The 14,089-nt window shown below is 43.2% G+C and overlaps 1 protein-coding gene across 1 annotated transcript in view; it reads right to left on the bottom strand.

Moving 5' to 3' along the window:
• Positions 1-14,089, bottom strand: part of LOC126284403 (uncharacterized) — a 297,854-nt gene that overhangs the window by 48,347 nt on the left and 235,418 nt on the right. The gene's annotated exons all lie outside the window — the stretch shown is intronic.

The raw sequence follows: 14,089 nt of genomic DNA, 5'->3' as shown, positions 1-14,089 counted from the left end.
CTTCAAGTTTTGTATTAAACTTGGGGTATCTGCGAGTGTGACCTTTGAAAAACTGAGACAGGCCTAAGACATTCCAATAGTAGAAGTTTTCCCTATTGCACAAATCGCTTTTAAGGCCGAGAAGACGTTGAAGGCGATACTCGCTGAGGGAGTCCTCAAAGTTCAAAAGCCGACAAAAACGTCGAAAGCGTGGTTGTTCTTGTGATAGTTGACAGTCGTTAAAAATACTAACCATGGGTTTTACAAAGATATCCTTGAAAGGCTCAGGAAAACGGTAAATCAAGTGAGACCGGACATTGCAGACAAGTTGAAGCTGCATCACGACAACTCCCCATGTGAAACCGTCACTTTCGTGATGGAATTTCTAAAGGAACTTAATAATTATTTCTTATTGATAAATGTAAAGATAATTATTCGGCTCTCATATTCAAGATTAATGTGAAAAGTATTTAACAGTGATGGACAAAAGAACCTTTACGTTCTTCGTTTATTAGTTTTAGTATTAGTTACCTTTAGTTGTCCTCATGTCCTGGTGACAAGACGTGCTGTGTAACTTTAAAGTGAAATGGTGTTATACAGAGAAAGCTATTTATGAAACAGAACGACTATCTCACTTACGATGTCATGGACACCAGCTCGTGTAACTCTGGAATATTTTTTTTATTTTAATTTTATACGGTGAATTTAGATGGAGGCGACGATATTCACGACTCAGCTGCTCAACAATAGAGGTACGTGAATGTGTTCATCTTTTTCCTTTCGTGGCCGCCAATGTCAATTTCAACATATGTGCTGCGACATCCCGAAACTGCAATCTTCCTTTTCATTTAATTACGAAGTCCAATTATTTTATTTCTTAGATGAATAAATGTGTTTTAACTACAATTTTTGTTACCCAGGCCACGGTGAATGATAATATTTAGAACGTACATGCCTCCACCCCAATAGCACGTTTACGTACATTTGAGTCGTGTACCAGTGTAACTATACTTATGACCCGTTTCCATTACGGTATTAATTTTTATTTTGAACCACTCACTCGCGAATGTACGTGTCCTTTTATTTTGTGTTGTCAGTAGAGTATATTCTTTAATAACGTTACTTCTAATATTCAGTGACTTAGATTCCACAATTGTCACAACGGCGCTTATTACGCGACATTCATAATAACTCGGATTTCAAAATTACGACACCGACTGACTAAGCTTCTAACAATTTAACAGGGCGGTTACAATTTTTTTACATCATAAAGCAGGAATGCCTTGTGACGTAAGAAGTTCCTGTTGTACAACAGCCACCATATCCACCAGATCTGAGACCTTGACATTTTCTTTTCCCGAAATTAAAAAATATCTTAAAAGAGCGTCATACTGGGCCTCTGGTTAACATTCAAAAGAATATGGCCGACGTGTTAAAGAGCCTTTCAGTGATGCTACCAAGACAGGGAACAACGACTCCACCGGTGAATAGCTGCCGAAGGGAAGTAATTTCAAGTGAAGAATATTATCGTGTAACAAAAATTAAAACTTCGGTAGATAAAAGATCCGTCTCATTACTTTTCTCGTTCGCCGCGTAGCTTGCTGAGCTGGTTTGTGAAAATCATTCCAGTGCAAAAGATGTCATTCCTGTCTTATCCCTGTTGATTGGCTAGGTATCGGTTTGGTGCATGTACTCCACGTATCGCAGCCGCTGTATCTGTCTGTAGTGTAGCACTGGTCACTTAGTTTCTAAACGTGATTTACTTCTTAAGTGGAAATATGCCAGCGTGCTGACCATTAGTATGATTACCTTTCTCATAAATGATACAGAGTCTTTTACATAAAATAGATAAAGCTGTCAGAAGTTCTGTGGTTTATTAGAAGGCAATAGTGCTTTCATGATCATATTACCCACTGAGTTATAGGAAGAAAAACAGTTTACGTTAGGTTGCAGAACACGGTACAACTTGGTGTTTTTCACATTAATAAACATAGCCAGAGGTGAAATAAGCGAAATGCGAGAGAGATAAATCCTAGGAGTGACCGGAATTAAACCTGAGGCTTTTGGATACGTTTTATGGACTTTACATCTGACCCAAAGAAAAACTTTTTTATAAGATTATAACCGTGTTTGCAACCTTTCTCTTCTTTCTTTCTCTCTCTCTCTCTCTCTCTCTCTCTCTCTCTCTCTCTCTCTCTCACACACACACACACACACACACACACACAGTTTTAGAACTTTGAATTGATGTTGATAAAGAGTCGCTAAGATACTGAAGACTGAATTTACGAGCAGATACCTTTTCGTCGAATTCTCTCTATAGTCCGTTGTTATTAACCACCTACTCACATAGAACAAGCTGCAGATATAAACGTCTGCGAAGATCTATACGATATGACTTTCAGTTCAGATCATGTTCCTATCAACAAAAACACAGAACAATTTAGAATATTTTCTTTCGACTATTGAATTTACCTCATATTTGGCTTTCTACACTGTGGGCAGGCCTTGTTCTATACACAATTCTATGTATTGCCTTTCATGTAAGTTCTTCACGGTATCCTTTGTTCTTGGTGTTCATGTCACAGAAAGTGAAGCTTGGAAGGTAGAAAATGAGGTACCAACAGAAAAAAAGCTGTGAGGAGGATTCATGAGTCGTGCGTTGGTAGTTCAATCCTTTATGGACCTTAGTACAGTCCCGTTTCGCACGCCGGGCGAGATGCCTGTATCTGTTCCCGCCTCTATGATAGCGTTGCGAGAGCTTCTTTGCTTTCTTTGTCCGTGTCGTGTAAGTCGTTGTGTGCGTCACATCGTTGTCTGTCGTTCAGCGTCTCGTGTCGGTGATTCAATTTTGACGCGAAATTGTCTTGCGCTGTTATGTCGGACATGGTTTCCAGGCACCGCGAGTTAACGGTTTGACAAGTGCACGTGGCATGCGCAGCCAAGTTTGTTGGAAATTCAGGATTGTCTTGTAGGTACGATAAAGGTAATTTCAGAGCAGGTTGGTACGGCTAACTTCGCTTCTGAATCTCATGTGTTTTATGCCACATTTCTAGACCAGTTTAAGGTTGACTGGCTCCTTTTGCAGCTAGGACTAGTCACTTATCGCGATGGCGATAATAGCATGGTTAGTCTGACAAACGTAGAGGTAGGATTTACGATTGTTGAGGTATTTAACCTTCCTCCCGAAGTTGATGACAGTTGACTCAAGAGCGTCCTGCTTCTATTTTGGACATACTGCGGGAACGCTGATCCCCACAATATCGTTTACAGGTTTACTGCGGAGTTCGATCTGTAGACATGTCGGTTAAACGGAGTATCCCCTTTCATTTGCAGCTGTGTGGACACCGGTTCAAAAATTGGCTCTGAGCACTATGGGACTTAACATCTGTGGTCATCAGTCCCCTAGAATTTACAACTACTTAAACGTAACTAATTTAAGTACATCACACACATCCATGCCCGATGCAGGTTTGGAACCTGTGACCGTAGCGGTCACGCGGTTCCAGACTGAAGAGCCTAGAACCTCACGGCCGCTCCGGATCCACATATTTTGCACAGGAGAAGAAGCGACCTGTTGTAATGAAGTTGGACGCGTGAGTATAAATTGACCATGTCGTGTCACGACCTTAAAATCCACTTATGGACAAAGTAAAAGGCTAACGTAAGCGTACCTGATTCCCCAAGTTACAGCCATTATGCCTGACCATTTTTCTGAAGGGATAAGCGAGCCATTGCATGATGGATATAGCGCATTCCCGCTGTTACCATCGCTTGGAGACTTCACCACTCTAGCTTCCGCGCCGCCACCAACTCCAAAACAAGCGTAGACGGGAGCATGATGGTGAGGGTTCAGACCCCTTCCCTTCTCAGCTCTAATGAAAAGATTCCTTTGGAGGAGGCCTCTCCTCTCCACGAGTGTAAGCCGTATGACAACTTGTCCGTTGCGGTTTAAGATTCGAAAGCGTCCAGCTCTCCCCCGAAGTGATTCCGTGAACGACAACACCTCTTCGAAATCACATAAGGCTAGACGTATTCCGGAGCTCCGTACTATGTTTATGTGCTTACCATACATCCCTGCGTCCGTAATGTATTCCCACTCTACTTCTGCGCCCACGGATGGAAAAGCATGCCACAGACCACTTCTGATCATAAACATGTGGAAACGGTAAAACGCGTACCGTCACTTTTCGTTACCGTTGATTATCGCCCCCCCCTCCCCCCCCCCCCCCCCCCCACTCACGTAGCTCCATGCGGTGGTCACCTTCCCACACAGCCGTTTTCAATCTGACCGCGCAATATCGTCAAAACCGATAAAACAGAAAGAGGGTGGAAGAGACGGATCCGCCTCTTTACATTCATATTCATTCGTTGACTCCGCCATGAACTCTTAAAGATCATTGGCATATAATCATCTCCATAGTTTTGTAATAAATAGGTGCAGGTCTATGCTTTTCTTACCCTCTGTGCGAACAGAATTAGTTACGATTTTAGACCTGCGGCGCTGCATCAGTTTATCCACGACGCAAGTGCAGTCGCGATATTTTTGCAAGAAGTGTTATTTGACCATTTTTCTCTTTCCAGCTTTTCCAATTTTTTTAATGTGGCTCCTGAACTATCTAGTGGCACTATGTTATTTTACAGAGAGGGAATACCACTGATTTCGAAGTTCTTAATAGCGGTCGATGTACAGGCTGCACTTCTTGTAACCTTACTCTGATTCATCTTTATTTACCTTCAGTATCTGACCGTTTCACAGATTGTGGGCGTTTTATAAAGAGGATATGGTTTATTTATTTAGTAAAAGTCCGCAGAAACGTACGTTAGGCAAAGATTTTAATTGTTCTTTGCGACCAGCGTTTCAGACTCCTAATTTTTATCTCAGCAAGGAACTAGACGATTATGTGCGTTCTTCGATAATACGCGATGTGTGGATTTGTCACTATCCCACTCTCGTCAGGTACACGCATTTTTAAGCTACTTCCAGCAGTAGACTCGGTCGTTTTTATCTTTCTGTTTCTTTATATGTTAACAATAGACGTGGTAATCACTTGTTTCATTAATCACTGTGCCTTGACTATAACTTTAAATCTTGTACCGCGACCAGTATAGCTGTATCCTGTATCGTCTCCCCTGGATGTTGAACCTCCCTCTTAAAGTATCATTTCCCCGAAAGGATCGTTATAGAGCTTTCGGCCGGTAGCTTTCTTCTACAGGACTGTCATCCTACTCTTATGGATTGGTGGTCAGGACATGCCAAACATTTGCACCGGAAAGCGTTTATGTGAGGAATCTTCTTCGGATCCAAAAACTATATTCTGTCTTGCGACAACCTTATTACGGTGCCGGACAAGCTCCATTACGGGTTATGGATTTCCGCTATGTTAAGGCGAAGCTTCTTCGGCTCAAAAGGGAACAAATAGATGGATTCAGGGTGGGATCGATTTTCCTGCTCCTTTCTACAGGATTAGCTGATTTGTTTTATTACTTTTTCCTCTTGCGGACGCGTCGCAAACAAGCATGTATCACGTCCCTTACTCATACCGATGGCCACGTACTGACGTCCCATCGTGACACGACGATATTCCTAAGGAATTTTACGTACATTTTTGGACTTTTATAGGTGATACCATTACGTGACTGGCAAATGTGACCAGGGGGATTGATTGCTGTCCCTTTCAGGATTGGTAAAATCGTTCTAATTCAGAGGACAACCGGACGTCCAGAGGTTGATAATTCCGCCCGATCACACTACTTAATTTGTGTTACAAATTGCTAGCCGTTTGTTGATACTGATAGAAAAAATTCTTCTTGTTCCACAATGTTGTGTGCCTGTGCTCCAGATTCAGACTTTTATGGTCGAATATCGAGACGCTGTCTCCATGGCTGCTGCAGCTGCTGTCTATGGAGCTTTGATTTTTATTGATTTTGACATGGCACTTGACCGCTTCAATTGCGGTATTTTGAGTCAGGTTCTCAAGGCGACCGGTTCCAATCATACTGCGTGTCAGGTATTACCTAATATTCCTACTGGTATTCACGCATCTGTCCTAGTTTATGAACAAACTATTCCTCAGATCAGCATACGACGTGTCTTAACACAGGGAGCCCGCTATGATTGTCACTTTTCGTCTTGCCCTTAGAAACTCAGCCCTTCCATGTTGCAGATCAGTTACGTAGCTGGTAGATGTTAGGTACTGGTACGTCAAGGATACATTGTATTCCTTTTGTTCTCTCTCTGGAACCCACATTAATGAACGGAAATGTGCCCTATTACCATTGCAGGGTTTCAACACGCTGCCATCCGATGGACAACGGTAGTTGCTCGACACAAATCGCTGCCACATGAAAATGGCTGATTTCAGTTGGCAGGAGGTGACGAATCGAATTCAGGGGCTGATTCCTTTAGTGTTCACGACAAACTTCTAGTCCCTCCGTCCGGTCCGGTCGTTTGCTTCGGCAAAGTCATATTTTCCGACTAGGGTATGAAGTGATTGCGAGGCCCCGTTCCGTTCTATGATTGAGACTTCCCAATATCAAATTGAAGGCTTCAGTACTGTTTGTAAGGCGTACCGTATTAGCATGTGCTCGAGCAACTCATTCCATTACATATCATCTACGTGTCCTTGACACCCCAGTCTTATTCCCCCTGCCAATGTCGGCCGCATCCATTCTGAACTACGACACGTATGCGAATTGAGTGTTACAGTAATTTTTTGTGCTGAAATTCTTTCAGTGACTTAACTTACCACCAGATGTTTGCTTTCTCGTTGTGGACTACAATTATCCTTCTCCCCTGCTGAAATGGCCGTACCATCGATATCCTGGGCAACAGCCTTCCTCTCCTCCCGATGGAAGTAGCCTCATCGTGGTATACGGCCACTCACAATCTGATCCCGACCGAAGAACGCCTCCATCGTATTGCCTTTAATCCGACTGGTATTTGCGGCACATGGTATCAACCTGATACATTACCTCACAGGCTCGTCTCTCGCAGACGAGAACACGGGCACTGGATTCACCGAAAATTTGCTTTCTTTACCCGATCAGCTGAAGCTGCTTTCTCGGTTCAACGTCTTCTGTGCCCGGGCTTTTCCGTTTTTGCCCGGACAAAGACCAGTTCGATCGTATGGCTTCTAGGACACTGTACTCGTTGTGTAGTCGAAAGTGATAACGACACTGAAACCTGGTTTTTCCCCAATATATCGGGAACACTCATTGTAAATGGCAGGGGCTTCCAATTTATCGTGCTTTATTTGTCAATACGTTGTACCTTGCCTGTAATCGTCAAAATTCGGTAGCTTTGATTGTTTATTTGTTTTTCTTCTGGTTCTGGAGTCTTCGTTCATTGTGTTCTTCCTCGAGAAAAAATTTTGAGTCCCACAATTGGAAAACTAATCCTAAAGTTTTACTTTCATAAATGAAAATTTTTAAAAATATAAAAACTGATAAAAAGATAAAAAAATATGAAATAAAAAAACCTAGTAGCATGCCCGTGTGAGGTACCAGCGCAGTGACAAGTGGGGTGGAGGCCTGGTGGCCAGGTTTCGGGTTTCGACCCCTACTACCTTGTCTCCACCCGGCCTGAATGTGATTGTGTTCTCTCATTCCTGAAAAAAAAAGAATCGCAAGTGTTCTTGGCCGCTAAAGGCAAAGCAAAAGAAAACTGCCTAGTATGCAGAGCAGATCGCAGGCTCGTGTCCCGGTTAACAATGAAAAAAAAGAAGAAAACGTCGGTAGAGCACTTGCTCGGGAAAGGAAGAGGTCGCGAGTTCGAGTCTCGGTCCTACGCACACTTTTAATCTGGACAGAAGTTAGGAAACGGTGTACACTCCGTTGCAGTGTGACAATGTCTTTCTGGTAATTAATGAGATATCTTTAAGTAAATTTAAGAGCAGATGAGATAATGTAAGACATTGTTTGTAGAACTGTTCATTTTCTATGTAGTATCTAATTACGCCGTGTTGCTGAAAATTGATTCCAATAGGAACGATGTGTAATCATAGGAGGAAGAATAATGAAATGTATAAGACTTGCTGATGACATGGTATTACTAAGTGAAAATGAAAAGGACAGGATACTAGCTGTGAGAAATACGGAACGAAATAAGTGTGAAGAGTACTGTGGGAATGCTTTTTATAAGGCGATCAAGGAAGATCAAAGCGAAAATTTCTTAAGTGCTATGGGAACAAGTTGATAACGGCAGGTAGCTACGAGCCCAAAAAACCTGACACGTAATGAATAGTAAAACCGAGGATAGCAATTTCAAAAGATATGTTTCATTGAACAAGTATTGTCTGTGGTTCATTGAATAAATTCTAACTTAAGGAAATGTTTAATGTGATGTTTTCTATGATTCCGGGCTGGCCGGAGCGGCCGTGCGGTTCTAGGCGCTACCGTCTGGAACCGTGCGACCGCTACGGTCGCGAGTTCGAATCCTGCCTCGGGCATGGATGTGTGTGATGTCCGTAGTTCAGTTAGGTTTAATGAGTTCTAAGTTCTAGGCGACTGATGACCTCAGAAATTAAGTCGCATAGTGCTCAGAGACATTTTCTACGATTCCGGAAAATGGGCACTGCCGCAGACAGAGAAAAATCATTTAGTTGCCTTTAAAATGCAAATCTGGAAAAAATGGGAAGAGTGATTAGGACACATAAAATAAGGAATCAGATGTTACTCAGAATGAATGAGAAAGGACAAGTAACGGAAAGAATTAGATAGTAGAAAAGAAATTGACTGAGACACAAGATGAGAATAGATAACTTCATAAAGAATGTAAAACTTTGAACATAGCTGCTAAGGTTCAGTGACCGTGTCAGAATCATATTGGAACAAATAAGCCTTCGGTCACAAACATTAAGTCAAAATTGACCTGTTTTCGACGCTACTATGAACGTCGTCTTTAGAATCCTCTAAAACATATTAGGTATATAGTACATTAATAAAATTAAAGTTTGTACTGACTGGAAAAGATGCAGTACTTACAAGATCTGAGCCGGAAAGGCGGCACCACGAACAGTTGTGAGATGGCGAACCGCTAATTGCTGCTCGTACTGTGAACAAGGGTTGCAACCCTTGTTGCAAAACGAAGAAGTTTTTGACGAAATATTCTGGACCGTGTCAAGTAAATGAAATAGTGTCTCCAGTGAACGTAACGTTGCAGTTACCAACCAAGTCGTCAGTAGCTCATGTGAGTAGGATTAAGCCATTTAAGGGCGTAGTGGATGGGTTATCGCAGATTCCTCCAGCAGTAACAAAGGGTGTGAGGGTACCGAAGCTAAAATAACAGCAGAACGTATAATATATGGGGAGTGAGGAATGATGTACGGACACTACAGGATAGGTTTACGGCGCTACAGGCGGCCATGGAGAAGGAGGGGTTGTTTCAAGACATACGGAACGAGTAACAGGAATTGAAGCTCTCATATGAAAAGCTGAGAAGGCAGCTGCAACAAGTAACAGAAGTGGTCCCGCAAACGGTCGTTCGCAGGAAACGAGGGTGGTTGGATGCAGGGGGAAAATTGCTGAAAACAGTGTTTGGAAAGGCGGACGAGGAAGATATAAGGAGCTTAAAAGTATGGTGGGGTAGGTACAGGAGTTGGCGGAGGACACAAAGTCGAAAGTGGATTGGCACACGACACGTATAGGTAACATGGAGCAGGGAATATTGAATATCGCTAGAACACTGCAGGAGTTGACGTCAGAACTGGAACGACATGCAGCAAATACCAGGAAAGTGTTGAATGGGGCATATAGAGGCTACACAGGTGAGATTGAGCCGAATAGACGAGAAAATACAAGTACCAGCTATATTGAGGGCATTAGCACACAGGGTGGATTATGCGCGTGCCGAATTGGAAGCGTTATATGAAGCTATGCATCACGCAGTGCATGGTCCAATGAGTGCCACTTTGTTAGGTCCAGATCAGATGCTGAAGGCGTTGCTGAAAGAGCACTAAGAATTCTCGGAAGGAGTGCGTCATGTCGTGCCTCCAGCGAAGCGGAATTTACCGTTATTCTATGGCATGTCTAAAGTGAGAGTAATTACGGATCAGGCGAGTAAACATGTAGAAGTGGAAATACCAGTGATGGATATCAGTTCGCGGTACCAGTATTATACAGTACACCCGTATATCCCATTATATGGGGTGCACTTTTGGGAAGTGGGTCAAAGTGCAAACTCGGGAAGTGTTGTTAGTGTCAAGACGGATGAGTGCTCATGTGGTAATGTCTACGGAAGATTTGACAGACTGTTTCAGGGGAAGTGTTTTTATTTGTCCAGCAAAGGAGGTGGCAACCCACAATCACTCGTGTGAGATGTAGTTGTTCTTGGGGAATATGGGAACCTTAGAATGAGACAGAAAGGTGTTACTTCTGGGACCGAAATTTCAGAGAGTGGGGGAACATTGGATTTACTCTGTATTCGAACTAGAGACCGTAGTTGCCACTTGTTACAGAAATGGTAGATTGACAGATATATCAAACCTGGAACTGCAGGGCAGTGGGTTATTGATTAATGGCACTGGATGTGATGTAGCTACCAGCTACTTTCACGGGTACAACAATGATTAACGTGACACAATCTTGTATCATTCAGAGGAACCAGCACACATATTGTCTCGCCAGAACCTACCGTTTATTAACGAGTCCTTGGATCCCACATTGCTACAATCATTAGATAGCCTGATTATCTTAGAAAAAGAGCAGATCTCAGTTAATCAACTACTGCAGCACGTGCAGCAATATCGCGAGAAATGAAAGCAAGACACAATTATATTTGGTGTGTCAACGACTTGCATAATCTTAGTTCTAGTGTTTATTTGAGCAACTTACTTTTGTATATGGACAAAGATGTCTCGTTCTGAAACAACAACCGTACATCAAATACCTATGGGATGGATCGGGAATAGTGGAACGTAATATAAATAGATAACCAATGATAAGATTGGAATCAGTATTGAGTATAAATAGATTATTAGCGGATAAGAAAAGTTTGACAGTGTTGAAAGAGTAGTTGTAAGATACCTGTAGAGTATAAGGAAGTATGGTATTCACAACCAGTAAGTACAGAATTGTAAAATTGGCGACGGATTTTCTTAAAGGGTGTGTGTGTGTAGTGTTGCGGAATAGTAAAGAGTTGGAAACGTGGAATATTGTCAAAGTTTCGTTGCCTATGCCGAGACCCAGAGGCAGTAGGTTAGCCAAGAGGTAAGAGGATTGCACATATATCGGAATGTGTCGTCACACAGGGACAATGGCCTGGTTACACACAACAGGCAAGAGAGAATTGCTTAGCATGCGGGTTTGTGTAAGACAGGGACTTTCGTAGAGTGTAAGACAGAGGTATAGCGTCAGCTGTACTGCATTTCACAACTTCGCGTACGTCTGCCGTAACAACACATAACACTGTCGCAAGGACACCTAAGGGGCGAGTGCGACAGGTAAATCAGCAGTATAACTGGAACGATTGCATTCATTACAAACGAGCATGACGTCAGGACGTCGCTCGTGCGTCCTTTAAATACGCCAGCTTTGATAGCAACAGGGCACTCGCAGTTAGACTTGCAGTTAGATGTTCACTGGGTCGCTGCGTAGCGCTCAGCTTGGTGATCGACATGTTAATCTTTATTAAGGAGATGTTGCAGTAAGTGCGGCCCATCCAGCAGAAGACGTGAGGGGACAGTACCAGCTCTGGTCCTCTCTGCTGCCACAGTCAATCATCAACCTAGGATTGGCAGACATTGCGGCAGACTCGCTCGCCATCAATGCTAACAACATCAATGAGCCGTCGTCGAGATCGTGTGGCGCCTAGGCCCTGTGCATCCGCCCTCACAACCAGGTGAGCCGACGATGCTAGGGGATTACAGCCGGTTCCGCAGAGCAACCAGTAGGAGCAGGGAAGAAGTCGGGGTGGGATAGAGTACACTACAAGAACGCCTCTCATGCCGACAGCGCCGGGACTCCAACCCGGAGCCTCCTGCTGTCCGCCCCCGAGTTCGCTGGCCAGCTGGGAGCCACCAACCACGCGCAGCCGAAGTATGAAGTAAGGACATTCCTCCGCTACGTCACAGCACGCGGCGCTGCGCTACCAAGACTGGTGTGGCCCGGAGCTGGTGTCATCGCTGCAAGTCAGCGAGGACTCGGGAAAGGTCATTGATATCACCAATCTCAGCCAGCCTGTGTTACGTGGGCCACATTGTACTCGGCAGGAATAAAGTGGTCATGAATTAATAACCTTTCTTTTTCGTTTCTGACGCATCCACAGTCATTTCCTAGCATCCTGACAACTGGAGAGTTCACCACTCGGCCTCCAGTCCACTGTAGGTGACTGGTACCACCAGGGCGCCTACACACGTCTTCATTGACACAGGTTCCAGCCATATCACATCTCCCTCCATCATGGAGTAAGACAGGATACTCCAGATGTATCAAGTATCTTGTTTAACGATGAGGCAGCATTTACCAATCATGACCATGTAAGCCGCCGGAACACGTACTATTGTCCTGTTGACAGTCACCGTTAGCTTCATCAGTTGCAACGCATGCGTCCGTGGTGTATAAACGGGTGGTGTAGGATAATGAATTATCAACTCAGGCCCAATTTTCCTAGAAGTAACAATAAATGCGCACAAGTGTCTCACTCACCTAACAGACCATCTGCCACGAACGCTAGAAGACGTTCCTTTGCAGGCTCGGAGGATCCTGTGGTACCAGTATGATCGGGGTCGGTGCACGAAGTACTACAGCATTTCTTCACGAACTGTTTCCAAATCTTTGAACTGGATGAAGAGGATCTGTACTTTGGTCAGACCGTTCAGCGGATTTGTCGACTTAAAATTTTTTTTCTTCTGTGGAGAAAGCTGAAAGACGCTGTCTACAACACGTACCAACTGCACCCGATGATATGCAACAACTGTTACTGCGACCTGCTCGGACGTCTTCGCTGAAATGCTACCAGTCGTTCCACACCAGACTGTAAGCGTGTATTACCCTTGTAGGTGGTGATTTTGAACTCAACCTATGATGGTCAGTTGTCTCGTTAGTGGTCACAATCTACAAAAGTAGTCTATGCACTCGTGTGGTTCTTTAGTGTGCGCTACACAGGTGCTGTACAAGTGTCGGTGTGGGACTTTTCAAAATGCGATATCTTGTAAACGATTCGTACTAGAATCCTGCAACTGACTCCACTGAATCTCCAATTTACCCTACTTTTAGTTTGTTAATGTCAATACGCATCTTTCCACTTAAAACGTGTATGTTTGCACAAAACTTACACTTTCTAAATATTATTACAATCTGTTGACTGGTTAACAATACGAGCCCTAGCGACTACCAATCCATTCTGTGACAAGTGCATGTCAGTAGCACTTTACATTGCCACAATACTTTCGGTGCATGTCTTAAGCGATTGACCCTATATACATTACTAGGCCGACTGAAACTCCAGTTATACAACACGAAAAATTAAAGCACCTCACTCACAAGGAGGTGAAGCTAGAGATTCACGCAAATGAAAAGCTACGCAGTGCACAAAATTATAGCAAAGCGAGACTTGTAGACTAGAGAAAGACGTTAGTAAGTAATATTTATGGTAGATGTATAAACATAACTTTAAATTTTAGATTGTGGAGTTTTTGGAAGTCATACATGACTAAATTAGAGCATCCTTTGGGACTTCTTAAAATATTGGAAAAACACGATTTGACTCTGACGTGGGAATTGCTTTTAGTTGTAGCCCATGTGCATATGTGCAGCTAAAGCCAAGACATCCAGGCGAAGAGGAGTGAAGTAAGTGTAATCAAGGATCCAATTTTATTTAGGACTATATAACGTAGAAGCTAATAAGCAAAAGTAACACTGCAGTGTGTTGAATTGATTCTGGGACTGGAATGCGTATGTGACATGGCGCCAATGTGAGCGCCAAATTCCAATAAAAATTTAGTGACGAATTCAAATGCGAATGAAGTCAGCACACACTGGACGTCAAATATATTATTAAATAATTTAAGAATGGCGAACACACCGAAACATTTACCTTTCTTATTATTATCATTCACAAATCAACAATAGAAATACAGACTCAACTCCGACTTATCTGGGCGTAGACACC

This window comes from Schistocerca gregaria, chromosome 8, assembly GCF_023897955.1.
Source record: "Schistocerca gregaria isolate iqSchGreg1 chromosome 8, iqSchGreg1.2, whole genome shotgun sequence".
In the NCBI taxonomy this organism is placed as follows: Eukaryota; Metazoa; Arthropoda; class Insecta; order Orthoptera; family Acrididae; genus Schistocerca; species Schistocerca gregaria.
The sequence above is the reverse complement of the archived record's forward strand: the minus strand, read 5'-3'. Positions and strand labels throughout refer to the sequence as shown.